This window comes from Heliangelus exortis, chromosome 4 (genome assembly GCF_036169615.1).
Source record: "Heliangelus exortis chromosome 4, bHelExo1.hap1, whole genome shotgun sequence".
In the NCBI taxonomy this organism is placed as follows: domain Eukaryota; kingdom Metazoa; phylum Chordata; class Aves; order Apodiformes; family Trochilidae; genus Heliangelus; species Heliangelus exortis.
Window position 1 is genome coordinate 43,756,932 of NC_092425.1, and position 18,453 is coordinate 43,775,384.

Below are 18,453 nucleotides of genomic sequence, written 5' to 3' on the forward strand. Positions count from 1 at the left end.
CTCTCAGCAGTGCATTATCTTAAATGACTGGTATTCACTGTGAAACACCTCTCTGACCTCCAGGCTTCAAAAGCACAAGTCTTTGAGGAAAAGCTCCTTGTATTTATAGACTGCTCTTGAGAGGTGTTGGTGGGGGGGGGAAAGGAGTTCTTGGAAGGCGGTGAATACTGCAGGACTGCACAGCAAGCAAGCTGCATGAGGGAAACCAGAAGATCCCCTTTGTTGAGTATTTAGCAGTGGTGTATCCCTTTGTTAATTGTTCTGTTCCCACATGGGAAGTATGTCCAATCCCATAATAGCTTGTGTGGTGTTAGACCTTTCTCTCTCCTAGGAGTTCACTGCAGGTGTGGGTGCTGATATAATCAAGGACTTCCCATACTGGGTAGGAATGGGTTTAGATTTTGGACTTGTCTGGTCCAAATGGGATAAAAATATGATTCTTTGCCCCCTTCTAAAGCTATAGAGGCTTGGAACAAGAGTGTATTTTGCCCAGAAATAACATGTTCTGGGATAGCTGAGCCACAGTAATTTTGAGGTTGTTTGTGAAACTGTTGCTGAACTAGGAGGGAGAACTGAAGGCAGCACTGAAAGCATTCAGGCTAGCTTTGTATGTCCTGTTCAGCTCTGCAGACATGTGGGTTTCATTCCTCCTTGATTCTGGTAGCCTGAGCAGTGCCACTGTTGTGCTGCAGTGAGTGTCAGGCCAAATGTTCCCTACTGTGACTCCTTTTCTGTCCTTTGGTTCCCAGACTTTCACTGCTGTTTAGTCTGAAAGAGGACTGGACAAGAGCTTTGGGATTTGGCATTGGCAGAGATGATGCAAGGAAGATGGAAAGAGTGAAACCATCTTTCCTGCTCCCTGCTGCCACAGCTAAACCTGCCACCAGAGCCACGTCCATGGCTCTCCACTGTCCCCCTGCTCACTGGAATGTTGTGTACCAGGTACTGCCTCAGATACAGCAGGGAAGCCATAATGCCACTGATAACACTGCTGTGAGCCAGGGGGGCAAGGCAACTCTCAGTCTGGATGTTGCAGACCTCATCTTGCCAACGGAGTCAGTGAATTTGCAATAACACTGCAACTGCTGCAATGGCAGCTTGTCAGGCGGCTGCTGGAGCAACGAGCAGCTCTCAAGCTGTGGTAAATACACTCTGCATCACAATTATGCAGCAGACCACCTCCTGTCCTGAGCTCATTTGCTAAACAAAAAGGGCCAGCTTCTCCACTGGTGTAAACTGGGGTAGTGCTGCTGGCTTGGGTGGACCAGGGCTTAACCCTGGGACGATTCTGTGAAGTCTTGCGATCAATCTCTTCATCTAATCTCATGCTGTTTTGAGATGAACCTGTGTTTTTACTTTCTGCTGCATGACTTAATTGATTTCTATTTTTTTAAATACTGTTTGTTAATTCACGTTGTGTATTTGGCTGACCAATTATATGCATGGCCATATTGTGTGACTGCAGCAGTCTGCTGCAGTGCAAGGAATGCCACATCGTATGAGACGTTTCATCTCCACGAGTAACCTCGTCACTCTGGTAAATGAATACATGAATACAGTACATCCAGGAGAGATTACACATATTGACCAAGGCCTTTAATCATCATACAAATGTCAGTGGGTTTTAATTTTTTTCCCCCCCTTTCTTGGTTTCCCGACACATTTTGGTCCCCTTTTCGTTTCTCCCCTTTTCCCTTAAGTAGAGATGACACAGATCAATACCTTTGATGGAAAGTAATAATCAGGCCTATTAAGTGACAAAGGTTTACTCTGTAACAGCTGTGCTGGCGGGAGAGGAGAGCTTGTCTGACTAATGAATCATGAAACAATCAGGCAGTAGCCATTTGTGTTTAGATCTGTAAATATGGTGTGGTTCAAGTGCCAGACCATCTCCAGCACTCCAGCTGGGGGCACAGATGGTCCACATTCAGAACAGCACAAGTGTAAAGAAAAGCTTCCCCCACTTCCCCCTCTCCTTCTCTGTCCCATGCTGCCCCTCCCAACGGAACAGATCAGCTAGCTTGAGGATAAACTTGTGTTTTGGGCAGGAGTCCTGGCTCTGGCCTTTCCAACTGAGCAGCTCCCAGCATAGCCTGGGCTCGCTTGCTTGCCTGAGAGGGAGAAAACCCCTCAGATCCTATGTGCTGTGTAAGTCCTATGTTTTGGACTGAGAATAGAGTTTTATTCCTTTCTTTCTACCCCTTTGATTTCTTCTTCATGCTTTACTGACAGATTTCCTTCTGAAAGGCATAACGAGGTCAGCTTGTTAGCTCATAAGGGCAAGCGAGTGGCACATCAGGAATAAAAGTTGAGAGAAATAAAGTTGTCAGGGTGTTCAAGCTGTTTCCACTCCCTTGACTTCAGCTGAGAGTGCTGCCTCCAGTGCTGGTTGGTGATGCAGCTTCTCCCCCTGCCTCCCACGGAAGGCCACGGATCCCAGCTGATACTGAAGGTGCTCCTGGTTCTTCTTTTGGTGTTTATTTTTTCCCCAAGATCTGGTTCCATGATAACAAGTGTGAGTTGGGTGCTTTCTCACCTGCAAATCAAGTAGCCCTGCTTATGCAAAATATAAGAAGTTATATTTTGACAAGTTTCACTGTTTTAAATATGGACTTCAGTGCAGTGAGCTAGAGAGAGACCTGCTTTCCTGCTGTCTTTTAGACTGATGGAACTCTGGGGAATCCAAACCATGTGAGAAGATACAACACAGAAGCAACAATTTCAGGCCACAGAGATCTCCCTTAAATTGGTGTGTGCCATTGGATGTTTAATTACACACTGCCAGTGTGCTCACTACTTTGGAACGTGTGTTTTCCTTCACAGCATGTGTACAGGTTTGGCTGCATGTGTGTTTATAAACATGCAGTACCTTTGCTTTCTCTAAGCTCCTCTCCCAGGCACTTGGGAGCTGTACCTTCAGGATGGCTCAGTGAGAGAGGCCACTGCTGCAGTGGGGCAGTTGCTATGGCAAATATGTGCTTTTTGGACAACCTTCTGATTTCTTTTGCTGCAAATGGGTAATTTAGCACAAGATGAAATGAAGAAATAGGTTTATGAATGGCACACCAAAATTCACTTGCTGGTTAAAGCACAGAAATGACTAAGGCAGAAGCAGGTGAGTGTGCAGCTAACCAATTGCCTGGGATCAGTGTTTTTAGGAGTTGCAAGGCTGTGTTGCTGGGCAGCATTTGCATAAATATGTCTTTACCCTGCTAGAATGTGCTTGAAAGCTTTTTTAAAAAATGTTGTCTTTTTGTTGCCTTGTAACAGGGAAGCTGGTGGTGGAACACCATTGTTTGAATTTGCCAGTGCAAGGAAACATTGAATTATTAGCACTGTGATCTGCTCTTCAAACCAAAATAAATAAGGGCAGAAATGAGAGTATGACTTGCTATTATTACTACTTTATCTTAGGCATATCAAGTTGGCTAACATTTCTGCTCCTTGTTGATTTCTTTTACAGATTGCCATTCCCAAGGCAGCTTTGTGGCTGCTGCAGGGAAATGTTGCCTTCCAGAAAAGGTCTTTCCAGTGGATCTTGCCTGTGGCTCTGTCTCTGCCTGGGCAATCCTGGATGCTTTTGCTCTTGTTCTGTGCTGTATCTTCTATGATTATTCCTGCATGGACAGCAATGCACTGCAAACGTGAGGCACTGAAGGCATTTCACTTTTTGGTAAGTCATATGTTGTTCCCTCTTCCTGTATAAATAGCTCTACAGGGCACAAGCCATTGAAAACACACATCCCCATTTTGATGGGGAACCAGATAGGTTTCTGTGCCTGCATTCCAGCTGCTTCTGACTCTCTGGCAGCCTACAGGGGACAGAAACAAATAAAGCCTTCCTGTACCACAAGGATTTGGCCAAGGATGTTTCATGAGTGTTTAAAGTCCCTCAGTCTTGATAACTCGGGATGACATAGTCTGAGAATAAGGATAAAGGGCAAAAGGGAAGGGCAAAAGGGAAGAGGGAGTGTACTTTTTTGTTTTTCCTTTTTTTTTTTTTTTTTTTTTTTTTTTTCCGTTATTTTTTGTGGACAAAGGAGCAAGTTTGCCAAAACCCTAAGAAATACAGATTTGGTGGTCTTCAACAATAGTACCATTCTTTGCAAAAATCACATTATGTCCCACCTCATTTGAGCTGCTGAATGGTTATGTCATGCAAAAAGGTGATGAGAGAGAAAAGCCCCCAGCCTCTTTCAGCTAGATCAGTACAATCAATAAAGCTCACAAAGGTAATTATTCTCTGGTTTAAGACCTGCTCTTCTGTTTGCAGTATTATTTGCTTCCACTGACCAAAATGCTTTTGAAAACAAAAATAAGTTTAAACTTCATGTAAAAATAATTTCTCCAGGAAGTGCTATGCATCCTTCTCTTGTCCAATAACCCTTCTTTCATTTTCTTCTCCTTCTTTTGGGGAGGGGGAACAATTCCTTTTTTTTTTTTTTTTTTTTTCCTCATGAGCAAGTCTTACTTTTTGAAGGCATCTTCATAGAAAACACAACTGGGGCCGTGCACAGCTGGCTTTTGAAAATTTAGTTTCTACTGAAACTTCCCTGCTATTATCTTGACAATCTTCTTATTATCAAAGCATGCAAATATTAGGTATGACAATGAATGCTCACGGCAGGGAGGAACACAGCTTGGCCATCAGAGGAAGGGGGCCACTAACAATTGTGCCCCCTGTCGCAAAAGCCATAATAATTTAATATTCTCATACTGGGAGTCTCCATTTTCTTTGGCCTGCACAGAGCTGCTGAGTGCGTTGTTTCCTTTTGGCCAAATCACAAGGGCCATTCCTTGAATATTTTGCAAGACTTCAAATAGAGGATCATGCTGATTATGACTTCGGGGCAGGATTTTTAATTTTTTTTTTTTTTTTTTTAGCCTAGGAATAAATGGTTTAACTATTTAACTGAATCAGGCTTCTAACTTTTGAATGTAATTTATTTCAAGGTTATGTCAAACTTGTTAGTAGATCAACCTTTTTTCTTCTTTTCCCAGCCTGCTTAGCAAAAATAGGGAAGACAAATCAGCTAAATGTCATCGACTCAGTGTATTTGAAGTGCCACATATTGTAATCATTAGCTACCAGCTGCATTATCTGGATATGGATTTTATTTTTTAGAATGGTGTTTATTCTCTGCTACTAGAATTCATCAGCATATAGCAGGACACGTTAAGTATCTCATTTTAAAGACAAATAACTTGGCAAATTGGTCAATTAGGTGATTTTAATGGATGTTCTCGCTTCTTTGCACAAATCTGCTTGCTCATATAGAGCCAGACATCAGGACTTCACCTGCCTGGAAGACTGGCCCTTCACAACCAATTTGTTCCCTATTGACTTGGAGCCCTGTTGCAGTGTGCAGAGGAGGAGCTGTCCCGGGGGTGAGCCCAGGCTGGCAGTGCTGCTGCTGGAGGTGAGCAGTCTCTAGCATGGGAAGCAGCAATTCTCTCACTCCAAGTCATCAGAAACCACTTTGCTGTTTTTAAGCAGCATACCTGGGAAACAGAAGCCTGGCCCAAAATGAACAGAGGGTATATTTATCTGTTTAGAGTATGAGAAAGCTTACAAGCAAATTTTTATTTATCAACTGAACTAAATGTGCAGAGATGGTATGTGAAAAAATTGCAGGTGTTAGCTGGCACTTACTGGTCATTTAAAAGCTGCTATGAGGAGTTTTCTCTTTATGTTCCTCACCTTATGCTTGTGTCAGAGCATATACAGTGTGCTTAAAATTTTCTAAATAGATATGCACCTGAGAAATGTTAAATTTAGTTTAGGCAAAGTTCACCAATAAATATAGTGTTACAGTTTTAAACACATGCTGGAAATTCCCATGACCACAGGGGTCCTGCCTCTTGTTTAACAGCCTGGTGGTCTGAAACATCAAGGTCAGAGTGCATCTATTGGTCTGTGTGGCTATTGTCTGCACTTCTAACTTAGCCTGGTGAAAAGGATAATCATGTCTGAGCCAACCTCCACTTCCAAGCCTGCACCATGTGAAGCCTGTTCATGAATTATTATGGGGAGATACTTATACTGGGTGGCCACTTAGAGACAAGGAAGAGAGGCCTCTTTCTCCAAATGTGGGTACCAGGAACAAGGTTTGAGTTAAGTTAGCTGGGGCATCGGGGTTAACACCCTTGATCTTCTTTTGTTGAAAGCTGTGGGATTTTTGGCCTGCAGAAAGCCAGGGTAGGGAACTGCTGCATTTTCCTGGGGTTAGCAGTGTCCTGGCAGCAGAGAGTGTGAGCTTCTGTGCATACAATGCTGCCATGTGTGTTCATTGAGAAGGTAGGACCTCTTCTCCTACTGAAGGTATCTATCACACAGACTGTGGTCAACATGGGCTTGCAGGACACAGAGATTTGGAGAGCATATGGAGAAGCACATGGGGTCATTTGTCTTTTTGACATACCTGTTGTCGTGGAGACTAGGAAAACATTTTGCTTGTTCTTGTGGGTTGCTGCATTCATCCACCCCTGTTTGCCTTTGGATGATTGTGAAACTACAGCTAGGTACATCTGGAGAAAAGAGAGGAAGAACATGGGTTGCTGCAGCCAAATGAGGGGACACTTGAGGAAATTGGAAAGCAACATATTGCTTTCAGGAAGAGATAATATGCCCTTTATTCAGCTAGCCCTCCAGCCCCTCCAGACCTCTGCTCGACACCAGCTCACCTATTCCTGAATCCTCAGAGCTGGAACAGCAGGTTAAATTTAGATTAAACTTCTCAGAGTCTGTCAGAGTTGCACTGAGAGCCTTGCCCAGGAGTGTTGGAGGTTAGTTGCCTCTGCAGATCCTAGCTGTGTGAAGACTCAGGAGCTGTGAACAGGCCACGCTCTGTGATCCTCTCTGTGGCTTTAAGCTCAGCCAGTGCTTTCTCTGGGCCAGTGTTAGAAGTCACCATGAGAAAAAGGAGACCTCCCATTTAGTGAACACCCATTGCAAGAGACACCTAAATACTGCTGGCAAAGTATCCAAGAGGGTGTTGGTCCTCACAGGATCTCTTATTTTAATATTCACAGAGCTGCTAGCACCTTTCTTCTTTTTAACCTTTAGGATAAAAAGATCTCCAAGAACACCAGTAACATAACTTTAAGGGACCAACTTTTGTAAGTGGCTGCTGTGATGTCTTCATTAAAACTGACACAGGTGCTTAAGTTTGTGAACCTCTTCCAGTGCTTTGCTGAGCCTTGCTGGTGTTTGGGATACACACTGCTCTGCCACAGGCATGTGAGAGGGAATAAAAAAGCTCTCAAGGCTCCCCAGTCTGCAGATGGAATCTGCTCTGTAAATCATGGGAACTGCAAAAAACCCCTGAGCAGATGCCTAGCACAGCCGGCATGGTAGGGGTTAACTGGGACACCACCTCCTGATCCCACTAATTGGGCTCATTTGCCATGGTGTGGCTTCCAACACCACTTCAGAAACTCAGGGATGTGAAAAAGATGGAGCGAAACCAATGCAAAGTGGGCTTAAAGTGACTGCTCTACTAAATGTCAGCTGCACAACTAAATATAACCCCAAAAGTGGAATTTATGCCTTGCACTCCTTTGCTTTTTTATTGTGGTGAGAAAAAAGCCAGGAGCTCAACGGGCTGTAACTTTAATAGGTCATTCCAGCCAGTGCTTACCTTTACAAAATCCTGATAATACTGAGAAGACAATACAGTGATCAAAAGCAGTGATGAGATTTTTTAGCAGCATTAACCGTCATGACCTAGCAAAATGAAAGAAAATGGTTTAACAGAACTGTCAGATCCAATATAGCTAATAAAGGCATGGATAAATGTTTATTACATACCGGAGACAGATCATTTCTGTACAGAAATTGAGGATGACCTTTACTGATAACTCTTATCTGCCTGATATCCTGAATAAGAAAAAGAGAGGGGGAGAGAGAGCTGCACTATTGCTGATATTTATGAAAGGTGGAGAAAAATTACAATTCCCACATGATTGTTTTCAGACAAGGGCTCTTAGGCAAATAAAGATATGGAACTGTTCATTCTGCACAAGAGATTCCAGGCTCTGACTTGGCTGTGTCAAATGTAATGAATGTGTCCAGCCAGGGGACTTTTGGGGAGACTTGATTTTCATTCATCATATATATATATCTTTACATCTAGATGTCTGTGTCTGGGGGGATGCTAGTTGAATTCACACTGATTTTTTTGTGAGTCATCTCCCCAACAGACAGGCACCCTTGGTTGAAAGTGGACTTCCAGGAAAAGCCAGCTCTCAAAAGCTGCTCTCAAAGGTCAGACCTGCAGGAGAAAATTGGAAATTCAAGATGTTTATTTTGGACTGTAAATGCAATTGTAAGCTTTTTGAGGAAATTTGTCTGCTGTGTTCCAGTTCCAAATGAAGCAGCACATGAGTGAAACACAGATTATGCCAGTCCTAAACCTGTCAGGTGAGTCCCACCCTGCCTGACAGCCACCTAAACATGGGAGTCAAGACACGGACAAGTCACCAGGCTGCCTGAAGTACCAGGGACAGACTAGTAGAGTTCTGCTGACAGGGAAATCAAAGAACTCAATTTTTTTTCCATTCAGCCTAGAGATCAAGCAGGCTTTGACCTTTCTCTACAGATGTTCTCAGTATGATATAGAACTTCATATGCTGAAAACTCAGCTGTAGCTATGAGGACTGGCCTCTTCTGGAAGCTGGGCACACAGGAAACATCACCAGCTATCTCTCAAAAAACTGACTGGAACAAGATGTGAGTGTAATCAAAATCAGACCTACTACATGAAGATAATCATAAATAATGCTGTCTCAATGATGGTTGCAATTAGTTATGAACTTCAGTAATTTCTAATATTTCCATGTTGGCCCATTATGCTGCAGAAATTATCAAGTAACCCGTAGCACATTAGCTTTCTGTAATGCCATTGTTTGGATGTGCTCAGGTCACCAGATCCTCACCAGGGATGAATTAGCACAGCTCTGAAGCACAATGGAGCTGTGTTGATTTACATGGGATGAAAAGCTGTCCTTTTGCCTGCTGGAGTTGTAGCAGCAGCAAGTTTAAATCACAGCTTTGCAGCAGGGACTCTTAAGACCTAGCCTTACAGAAACAATGGTAGGTAGGTGTGTTTTCTCTCATGGCTGTGCAGATGACTTATTAGATGCTGACAGTAATTCTTAGGTCTGGTGGTGGTTCAACAAGAGGCTGAAATTGTACTTTAATGGTGCAATTTGAAGCTGTGAAAAGGGACACATAATTAATGGGCTCATCTGACTTTTTTTAAAAGGAAGGAAGGAAAAAAAAAAAAGCCTGTAAGATAAGGAAACTTCTCTAGCTATTGGTGCTGAGCAGCTTAAAACTTTCTTATGCACTTCCCCTACATCCTAGTAAAATGCCTGTTTTGGTTTTCCAGGACTGCTGATTTTTCAGGACTTCCTTCTTCTGATGGCAGGTATTGCTTTTTGTACTGTGGGCTCACTTCCTAGTAACCCTCAGCAAAACAGAGCAGTGCAATTTGTTGCTGCCACTACAGTCCCACCCTGGAATGCTCTGTGTCTGTTACTTGATCTTGAGTCACAACTCACTTTTCTGTTTATGTGAACTTTTGTTGGTCAAGTTATTTGAATAATAATATTCAAATATTATATAATATAATATTATTACATATAATATAATAATATTCTTGAATGCTAAAAGGTATTTCTGTGTTGGTAACCTTAAAATCCATGGTAGCCTAAGTTCTTCATTACCTTGAAGCTTCCAGATCAGACCCACAGGTTTGCTGCATTATTTTGAGTGAGAACAGGACTCTTAATGCTCTTTTTGATTAGATCTCAAGTTCTATAGTTGTTAATGGCAAGTCTGACAATAAAATCCAATAAAGTCCAAGGTAGTCTGACAATAAAGTAAGTCAGCAGCCTCAGTGCTTTTGCTTTGCACATGGACCCCAAGCATGCAGTTTGAAGATCTTGTAGCTGATTCTCTGCTGTGTGGTTGCAGAGAGAAATATTTTAAAGAAAAAATCTTGGGGAAATTAGTTGCAGTTTTAAAACAGAATATTTTGTCAAAATCAAATTTATTTCAATGAGGAACAATCACTCTAATGGCTGAGAAGAATACAAAGATTAAATGAGGTATGAATAGCTGTAAGATGGTACAATTACCACCTAGAAACAATATATTTGTAAAGTTAATTCCTCTTGAACATGAACAATCTCCTTACACTTGACCCCTCTCTATTGCCTCTTCCATGCTTGAACTCTCCTTGAACTTTGAAGATCCATCTTGAGAGTATGATATGGCCATCTCTTTTGCATCTGGTTATTTTAGCTCCAATTTGCAGCCCTAAAATGGCAATTATGGTGATATATTGCTCAAGTCACCCAACATGGATTAGTATCGGGATCAGCGCGTTTATGCACAGGAATAGTGAATGGAGACTACAGCTATGATTTTAAATGACTTGATTAATTCTGAAACAACACTTCAGAGTCCATTACATCCAGCAGGTGTTGGGGTTCAGGCTGCACTTCCGTTCCATATTCAGGCTGCCTTCCCTTGAACAGCACAAGAATGTCATATTTATTGCCCCCTTTTCTGTGTGTACGTTTGTCCATTGATCCTTTCCTCTCCCTCACCCCTCCTTTCTGCAAAAGTTCACTGGCCTTTGGGGGTAACTCGGACACTACTCCCTTTTCAGAAATCATGAAGGGAGATTCAAATTGCCAAATTGTAATAAGTTCCTCTATAAAAATCTCTGGCGACACAGCCTGACTGGTGCCATAGTGAGGACTTGTGACTTGTTGAACAGCAGGGCTTGTTTTTGGCTCAGTCTGTTAAATAGTGCTGAGCCTGTGTAAAATATCTGGCCACGTTAGTATAAATATTGCTGCCCTCTCAGAATTAACCTCCTTTACTGGGTATGGATTTCTTCTCTCTTCCCATGGTGGGATAGATGCTGGAATCCCTCTGTCACCTTTCCTCTCTGTGTTACCTGTCACTGCTTGTCTGGGGGCAGCCTGGTTGTAAGAATTTGGGAACACATCTGGGTTATGGTTATGAGCCAGGGCTGTAGGTTTTCAGCTGCTGTGCACTGCTGGGAATCCCACCTAAGACTGGAGCTGTTCTTAAAAGAAAGAGGATAAAATGATTGGCCTAAACAAGGGGTTTAATGTGCTTTTGATCTTTGAGCTGTTACCATGCTGTTTGATACTGTGAATGTCAGTGTCTGTCTTCACTGACTTTAAAGCAAGAGGAAGAGAGGTAGGTTTAGCATAGAAGTGTTCCTACTGGGCACCACAACCAGAATCCCCATCAGTCTGCTCCTTGTCCTGTGCTCAATTGTGCAGAGGGAGAGAAAATGACAGCAAAGCACAGCAGTCATCTGAACTTGAGGGGCCCCTGGATTTGGATAAAGCAAAGGGAACCATGATGAAAACTCCTGCAATACATCACTCAGGTTGTAGGAATGATGATGATCAGTTGTCATGTGGCTTTGTTATGTGCTTGTTGCCTTTATCCAAGTCTCTGTGGCCTGATCCTGATGCTCTCTGTGTCTTGTTTCAGCGACTCCCGGTTTGCTGGAGCTCAGCCAAGCAGTGCACAGATAAATAGGGCCCTATTTGGTGAGGCACCTCTGAAACGACTGCCTGATGGCCAAGGTACTCCTTCCCATGAATAAGGGGACAAAAGTGTGGGGCTAATGAGAAGCACAGTGTTTGGAGTGTTTGTTTTAAAGACAGTGGCTCATTATGCAGTCTGGGGTACAGAGGCAGGGAAATTCTGTCTGGGGTCAGGAGTCTCCCAAAGGAAGCAGTGTCTGTTTGCACTGAATATGCAGCTCCCCTTGGGAGAGGTGACAGTGCATGAGCCTGCTCTGAAGGCCATTGAAAGCAGTGGGAGCCTGTCTGTGTACATGGGGTAAGCCTGAACAGGACAAGCACAACACTTGACTAAAGTACACAGAAGGACCTACTGGAGAAATTTACAGGGCAGGAGAAGGATGCAACACTTATCCTAAGGCTCTGCTGGAAGCATTGTGCAGCTGAGTCCCACCAACTGGGCAGAGGGATGATTTGCACAGTGCTCTGTAGGAAAGAGGCTTCTTGGGGATCAGAGAAGCAGTAGTCATAAACAGTTATGGGAGTTCAAACTTCTGTGAACAAGTTGTCAGGAAAATACTTGGCATGGCTAGAAAATGCAAAGAATTGGTTTTGGGTTGTTGTGGGTTTGGGGTTTCATTCCTATGGGAAAATATTTAATGAACTTGTTTTCTTCTTGATGCTTCATCAGACTTTTTTTTCAATTTTAGAGTAGAAGGGAAAGAGCACAGGCTGCACACCTGTGAAAACAATGCCTTTCCTATGGGAAGCTTATGTGCAATGAGAAAGAAAACAGGTTTTAAGAAGTGTGGTGCCCTAAATCTTTGCAAGTGTTTGAGCCTTTTCTCTGGGTGAAGTCAATGGTTTCTATTCTGAAGCAATGGTGGTATTCTTTTAAAATGATGATGGAATTTGATTGAAAACTGTGCCTGGGTTGGTCAAAATCTAACCTTAGAAAGTTGTGAAGAACTAGGACCAAACCTGGGATTGATCTCAGGAGCACAGAGCCCAGTTCCTGTCTAGTCTCACATAGCTCTGTTAATATCATCTTTTCTGTGTAATAACTTTACTGAGCTTAAGCACCAGGTCAGACACTGAGTTCCCTGAACTGCCTGGGGCTTTGTGTGCTGGTTCACTTCACCTCTCTTCGATTGCATCTCTTGACTTTGGGCATTGGAATGGGGTGGGAAAATAAACAGGTTTTGCCCTGTGGCCAGTCCTGAAGCACTGTGAATCTTTTCCCTATTTAAGGTTATGTTTTGCTGTGTGTGTGTGTGTGTGTGTGTGTGTGTTTCCCCTCCTGCCCTAAAACACACTGACTCAAACCCTGCAGCTGCTTCGGTATCTTTCTGATTCTTCCCAGAGCTCATACAGATGTTTTCTGGTGGCAAGGGGCTCAGAGCTGAATCCTGATTGAGAGGTTTTCCTGCAGGGGCCCTTGACAGCCCCTGCAGAAGCTCAGCAAACCAGGGCGTTGGTGTTTCCTACCTGTGGCACCAGGGAGATGGCTGAAGGCTTGAGGACTTGTCAAGTGGGCCATACCTGCTGATGGGGCAGGATAAACGTCTATGAGCAGAGTCCTCAGTGTGGGGCTGCTCTCAGCAGCAGCCAGCTGGGGTGCAGGGCTTTCACCTCCCTGTTGGCTGCCCTGGGAGCTTCTGCTCAGTCACTGCCTGGATCACCAGGTTTAGTAGACAACACTGTCTGCCTGCGAAGCAGCAGATGAAGTCTCTGAGCAGAGCCCCCTCCTTCAGAGCAGGGATTTATTCTGAGCAAAGCTGACTGTGCTGGGTACCAGGCACCACAGCTCATGTGCCCAGAAACCAGCCCTCTGGTGCAGCAATGTGACAGCCAGCAGCAAAGGGGGTGATTGACAGGGGTCTCTGGCTAATGCCTGCTCCATTTGGGGGAAACCATTCCTTTTGAAGCATTTCTGACCTTAGGCATGCCTCTGTGCAGGCTCCCTGTCAGGTGCTGCTGGGCACAGCCTGCCTCTCCTCACACCCTCCTTGTGACCACTGGCACAGCCTGGCTGCAGCCTTGCAGTGCCATACCCAAACCAGGGCTTTATTTATATCCCAAATCCCATTTCTCAGCACTGTCAATTTTTTTTTCCTTTGCTGAGGAGCGATAAGACAGTTAAAGGGACTTTTGGTGACATCCCCCCTGTTTAATGAAGCTTGGAGTTATGGGCAAGTGACTCGAAGTGCCGTTATTATCTGCATGAGTGACTGAAGGCCGAGGGTCTAGCAGTGTGCAAAGAGCTCCACTGCAAATGTGCACATTGATCATTCCTAATCAGACCAACCAGGTCAGGGGTGCTGGGGAGATGGAGAGCTCTGAAAAAGCTGACAAATGAAGCAGCAGAGCTTGGGGGTTAATGTAATATTCAAACAGAATGAGGCATTCATTTTCTTATAAGCTTGTCACTTTTCCCTTCCTCTGACATTTTGCCGGGGACTACAGTGAAGAGGCAGAGAGAGTGTGAGAGTTTATGAGAGAGAAATTTCCTTACTGGGGGGGAGGAGAAAGCCCTGCAAGTACATGTATCTAAACGGTAGAAAGGAAAAGGTGTGGGAAAGTGCAATTCTTCTGCATCCTCCAAATTTTTCCAGTGCTTTGCACTCTTTTATAGTAGAACACTTTTTTTCTCTTTTTTAGGGTGATTCTGCTTTGGGACCTTTTACATTTCTGCAGCCAACACTGTTCTGTTACTCTGCAAAAAAAAAAAAAAAAAAAAAAAAAAGCAAAACCACTCAGGCTGTAGTGTCTCTAAAATGTATCATTTGGGGGTGCTTCTCAGAACAGGGCTGTATTCCCCTCAAGTCAAAGAGACTGTGTAGCACTGTAAGAGGTGAGAAGGTGTGCTGGTGAGGTTGTTTTTGGTGTTTTTTCAGAATCACTGTATTGAAGGCTGTGGGCAGAACATACCACATGTCAGAACCATCATTATTGCCTTACTTGAACTCCTCAAGACTTTGTACCTTTTTCATAATAAATGCCTCACCTCTGCTAAAAATTCTCTGTGCTTCCCAGAGCTTTGCATGCTGGAAGCCAGGCCTGGAAATTCCTGCTCTGGCAGGGGGTGTTGGACTAGATGATCTTTCGAGGTCCCTTCCAACCCCTAGGATTCTATGATTCTATGATGAAATGCATAACAGTTGTGATTTAAGAGGTATAAATGGTACCTACACAACTCCTCTTGTACAGCTGGACAAACGAGAGCACAAAAGGTTTGTGTTCATTGCAGTCATCCTGCAGGGCAGAAGGACTTGAGGAGTCCCTGTTGCCAGTTCTGGACTGTAAGCAGATGAGGGGCCAGGTTATGGCTCAGCTGAAGCTTCCATACTATCTGAGGGAGGTAGGCACCTTATGCTTCAGGGCCCTCTTGGCAAAAGCCTGTCTGATCTAACAGTTTGAGAGATTTATTTGGCATTGTATAGGCTATAGGGACTTAATGCTCAGAAGAATGAGAGAGGCTTGAGAAATTAGGGGTCAGAGCTCCTGTAAGGTCTGTGCCGATTCAGTAATTACCCTGGTGCTGTAACAGAGTTTGCAGTGCTGAGGTCAGCTGCTGGGAGGGGAGGAGGGCTTCCCGAGGAGACCCAGGATGCTTCAGTGCTGGAGATCTTATGCAGTGCAGCAGAGCTCCAGGGTTTAAGATAGAGCAAGGGCCAAGCACTTGCCCTCAATAAATTTGGCCATTCCCTCTCTATAGAGCTGTTGATAGGGAAATAATTCTCAAATCCCTTTTTTTTTTTTTTTTTTTTTAAGTTCCCTGCTCATCAGAAAATTTTGAGTTCTCGCACGTTCTCTCTCCCTAGACTAATTTCAAAGCATTTTCTTACTCTTGTAAAACCTGGAAGTTTGGTGCGTTTGTTTGTTTGTTTGTTTTTTCTAACATGCAGTTACTTCAGAGTTTACAAAGAAGCTGTGAATTTATTTCTTTTCCTTTTTCCTACATCCCAAAAGGCAGAAGGAAAGACTGTGAGGGAATAGTCACTGGTCTGAATCTTGGGAGAGGTAAATTCAGCTCTCTTCTTTCCCACAAGTCCTGGGATAAGCAGATTTTTTTTTTTCCTTTCCTTTTTTCTTCTCCTTTGTTTTGCAGATAATTTCAAGATGTTTTTTTTTTCTCATGTCTGTTTTGACTATCAGTTGTTCAAGGCTGGCATGATTTCTTATTATGTTGCTTTTACAGAGAGGCTTTCTTCCAGCCAGAGCCAGTCCTGAAATACAGAAGAATAATATTGAATATTTGTTAATGCTGACAAGCAGAAATATTTAATCTTCCTGATCTTTTAACCAGTACTGCAGTCTGCTGGCTCTCTGGGATGTTAGGTAGTTGGCAATATTTTTCTAAGACGAGCTCTCTCTCCTCATCAAGCTTCTGTCTCAGAGAGTCATGTGAAGCATTTAGTTTATTCAACCTTTAATCAGATGCCTGACCTATTCTGAATAGTGCTCATCATATGACCTCTCCCCAATAAACAAGTTTTAAACAAGCTGCCACATCAGATTTTTTGCAGAAAATGAATGGGAGTCAGCAAGGAGCACTAATCATGCCAAACACTGCTCTTTTTGCCAGGCCACTCTCTCTTCTTCCCTGCAAGAATTAATTTACATTTTTGGAAAAGCACGACCATCTCATTGAAAAGAAATTATCCAATTTCTTTGGTGATGAGAGATGTGATGTTCTATGGAGAATGAAGTGTATTTCATTATGCAAAATATTCTTAGTGAGTTGTCTGGAAATGACCACTGCCAGGGTAGTTCCTCCTGCTAGGGTTTCATGTGATTTAAAAGGTTTAAAAGATTTAAAAGACAAAACCAGAGTCAGTGGTCCTTTGGATATGGAGCTTGTAAAACTCATCAATTACCATTAGAGACAAGGGTGGGGTGTAGAGAACTCCTTGGCATGCTGCTAGGCCTGTGGGCCTTGAGTCTCAAAACAGGGTAGTGTGCAAGTCTTGTTGGGGATCTCAGTAGCTTAAAACTGAGTCTAGATGTTGAAATTGTTTTGGTTTGGGCTTTTTTAACTTTTTTTTTTTTTTCCTTTGATCTTGATAAGTAGTGGAACTGGAAATGAAAAGTGAAGAAAACGGTGTTTTTTCGGTGAGTGTGGTATTCTTGACCTAAGCTCCTGCCATCTTTGGAACATTTACTGGCAGCTTCAACAACAGATGATGAGGCTCAAATGGGTAAATGACTGGATTCTACTCCCTGTGAGGGCAAGTGCTGCAATAACAGGTAGCAGAGAGGGTGGATCCTGTGTCTAATGTTCCCTTTTCAGGCTGCCATCCTCATTTCTTACTAGTAACTCATTTTACAGCTACTAAATAGATGTTGCCTCATGTTCTTGGTAAAATAAGGTGGAAAGCATCTTGAGGCTTTCCAGTGCTGTTCTTTGCAAGTGGTGGCATGCCTGAATAGAGCCTCTGGCTGCCAGTTTGAGGCAAAATGTTATAAATTGTGGCAATTGGGACACCAGTTCACAGGTGTTTGAACACAGGCATTTCCCTAGAATACTCAGTAAGTTGGCCATCTACTTTGTACCTGGTGAGAGCAGGAACACTGGAAACAAATGGAGGTAAATACCACAAATTCTGTTGTAGCTGGTTGTTGGCATTACTGGGCAGTTGAATGCTGCAGTTACTGCAGGAGAAACATAACAAATGTTGATGAGACTTTGTACCAAGCAGAACAAACTCCAGATCACCACTGTCTGCTGATAGTGTTGATTTTTCAGATATAGTTTCCTGTAGCTCTGTTCTCTCATGATTCTGTGAGAGGTGTTTAAATTAGCTTGGACCAGAGGGGCCATCACAAAGGCTGTCAAGCAAGTAATGTAATTTTTCTTGCATAGCCATGGCCTCAATGACACATGGACCTTGTCCTTTGGTGAGGCTTAGTGCCAATGAACGTGACTGGCAATAAGAGTGCCCATGTGCCTTCCTTTGGATTGCAAAATAGTCCAAGATGATTTGGTGATAGCTGAACTTGGCCCTTTCCTTTGACTCCATCTGTGATGCTGAAGAAGTCATAACAATGAAAAATAGATTTTTAGCTAGTACATTTTGTCCTGTTTTGTCACATTTTGAGGAGGCTATTGAAGATGGAGTACTTCTGGCCAGTAGCTTGTAGGACAGGTAGAAAACATGTAAAGGGAAATCAGGAGTTGTGTATTTTCCTCTTGGAAAAGGAAACTGGTGAGGGCACCAACCCTAGGCAAATTATCCCTGCTCCAGCATTACATTCCTTCTCTGTTTTGACAGGTTTTTGTGGAGGAAGGATCCTACCATGTTCTTGTAGTGGAACACTTGAGACTCTCCAGACACTCCACAGTCACAAATTTTAAACACAGCTTGTGGTTGTTCTTTTTTTTAATTATTTGTCATTATTGTGTAGTTTCTGGTGTATCTTGAACACCTTAGACAATATGACCTGGCTGTTGGTCATATTGCAAAGGATAAAAGAATTTTTCAAAACTAAATATAATTTAAGAAAATTTTATTCATTATTTCCCTTAACTGGACTGTAGCTGAGAGTTTAAAACGTGTGAAATATCTCACACCACCTAGTAGTTTTCCCTCTTTCCCACTAGGTGGCCAGTGGTGTTAAATTCAAGAACCATTTTCTGTCTTGGCATCTGGGAGGCCCTTGGTGAGAATACATCTCAATCTGCAACAGCCCAGATGCAAAAGCTGGACACAAAACATGCTATTTAGGCAGGACAGTGTTCAGGCAAATACCCTGCTGGGTCATAAATAATTTTTTCCATCATTTGAGTTTGATAATCTCTCATTCCTAATACAAGAACAGTAAAAGCCAAGGACAACGTATCTGTTAGTAGGTCAGGAACTACAATGAGAC

The 18,453-nt window shown here is 43.2% G+C and overlaps 1 long non-coding RNA gene across 6 annotated transcripts in view; it reads left to right on the plus strand.

Annotated features, from left to right (window-relative positions):
* LOC139796288 (uncharacterized) overlaps nucleotides 1-18,453 on the plus strand; it is a 44,872-nt gene that overhangs the window by 23,283 nt on the left and 3,136 nt on the right. For all 6 annotated transcript variants that reach the window (XR_011725920.1, XR_011725922.1, XR_011725921.1 and 3 more), the window contains 2 exons: nucleotides 3,464-3,673; nucleotides 5,279-5,420. This is a non-coding gene — a long non-coding RNA (uncharacterized lncRNA). The remainder of the gene's footprint in view (nucleotides 1-3,463; nucleotides 3,674-5,278; nucleotides 5,421-18,453) is intronic.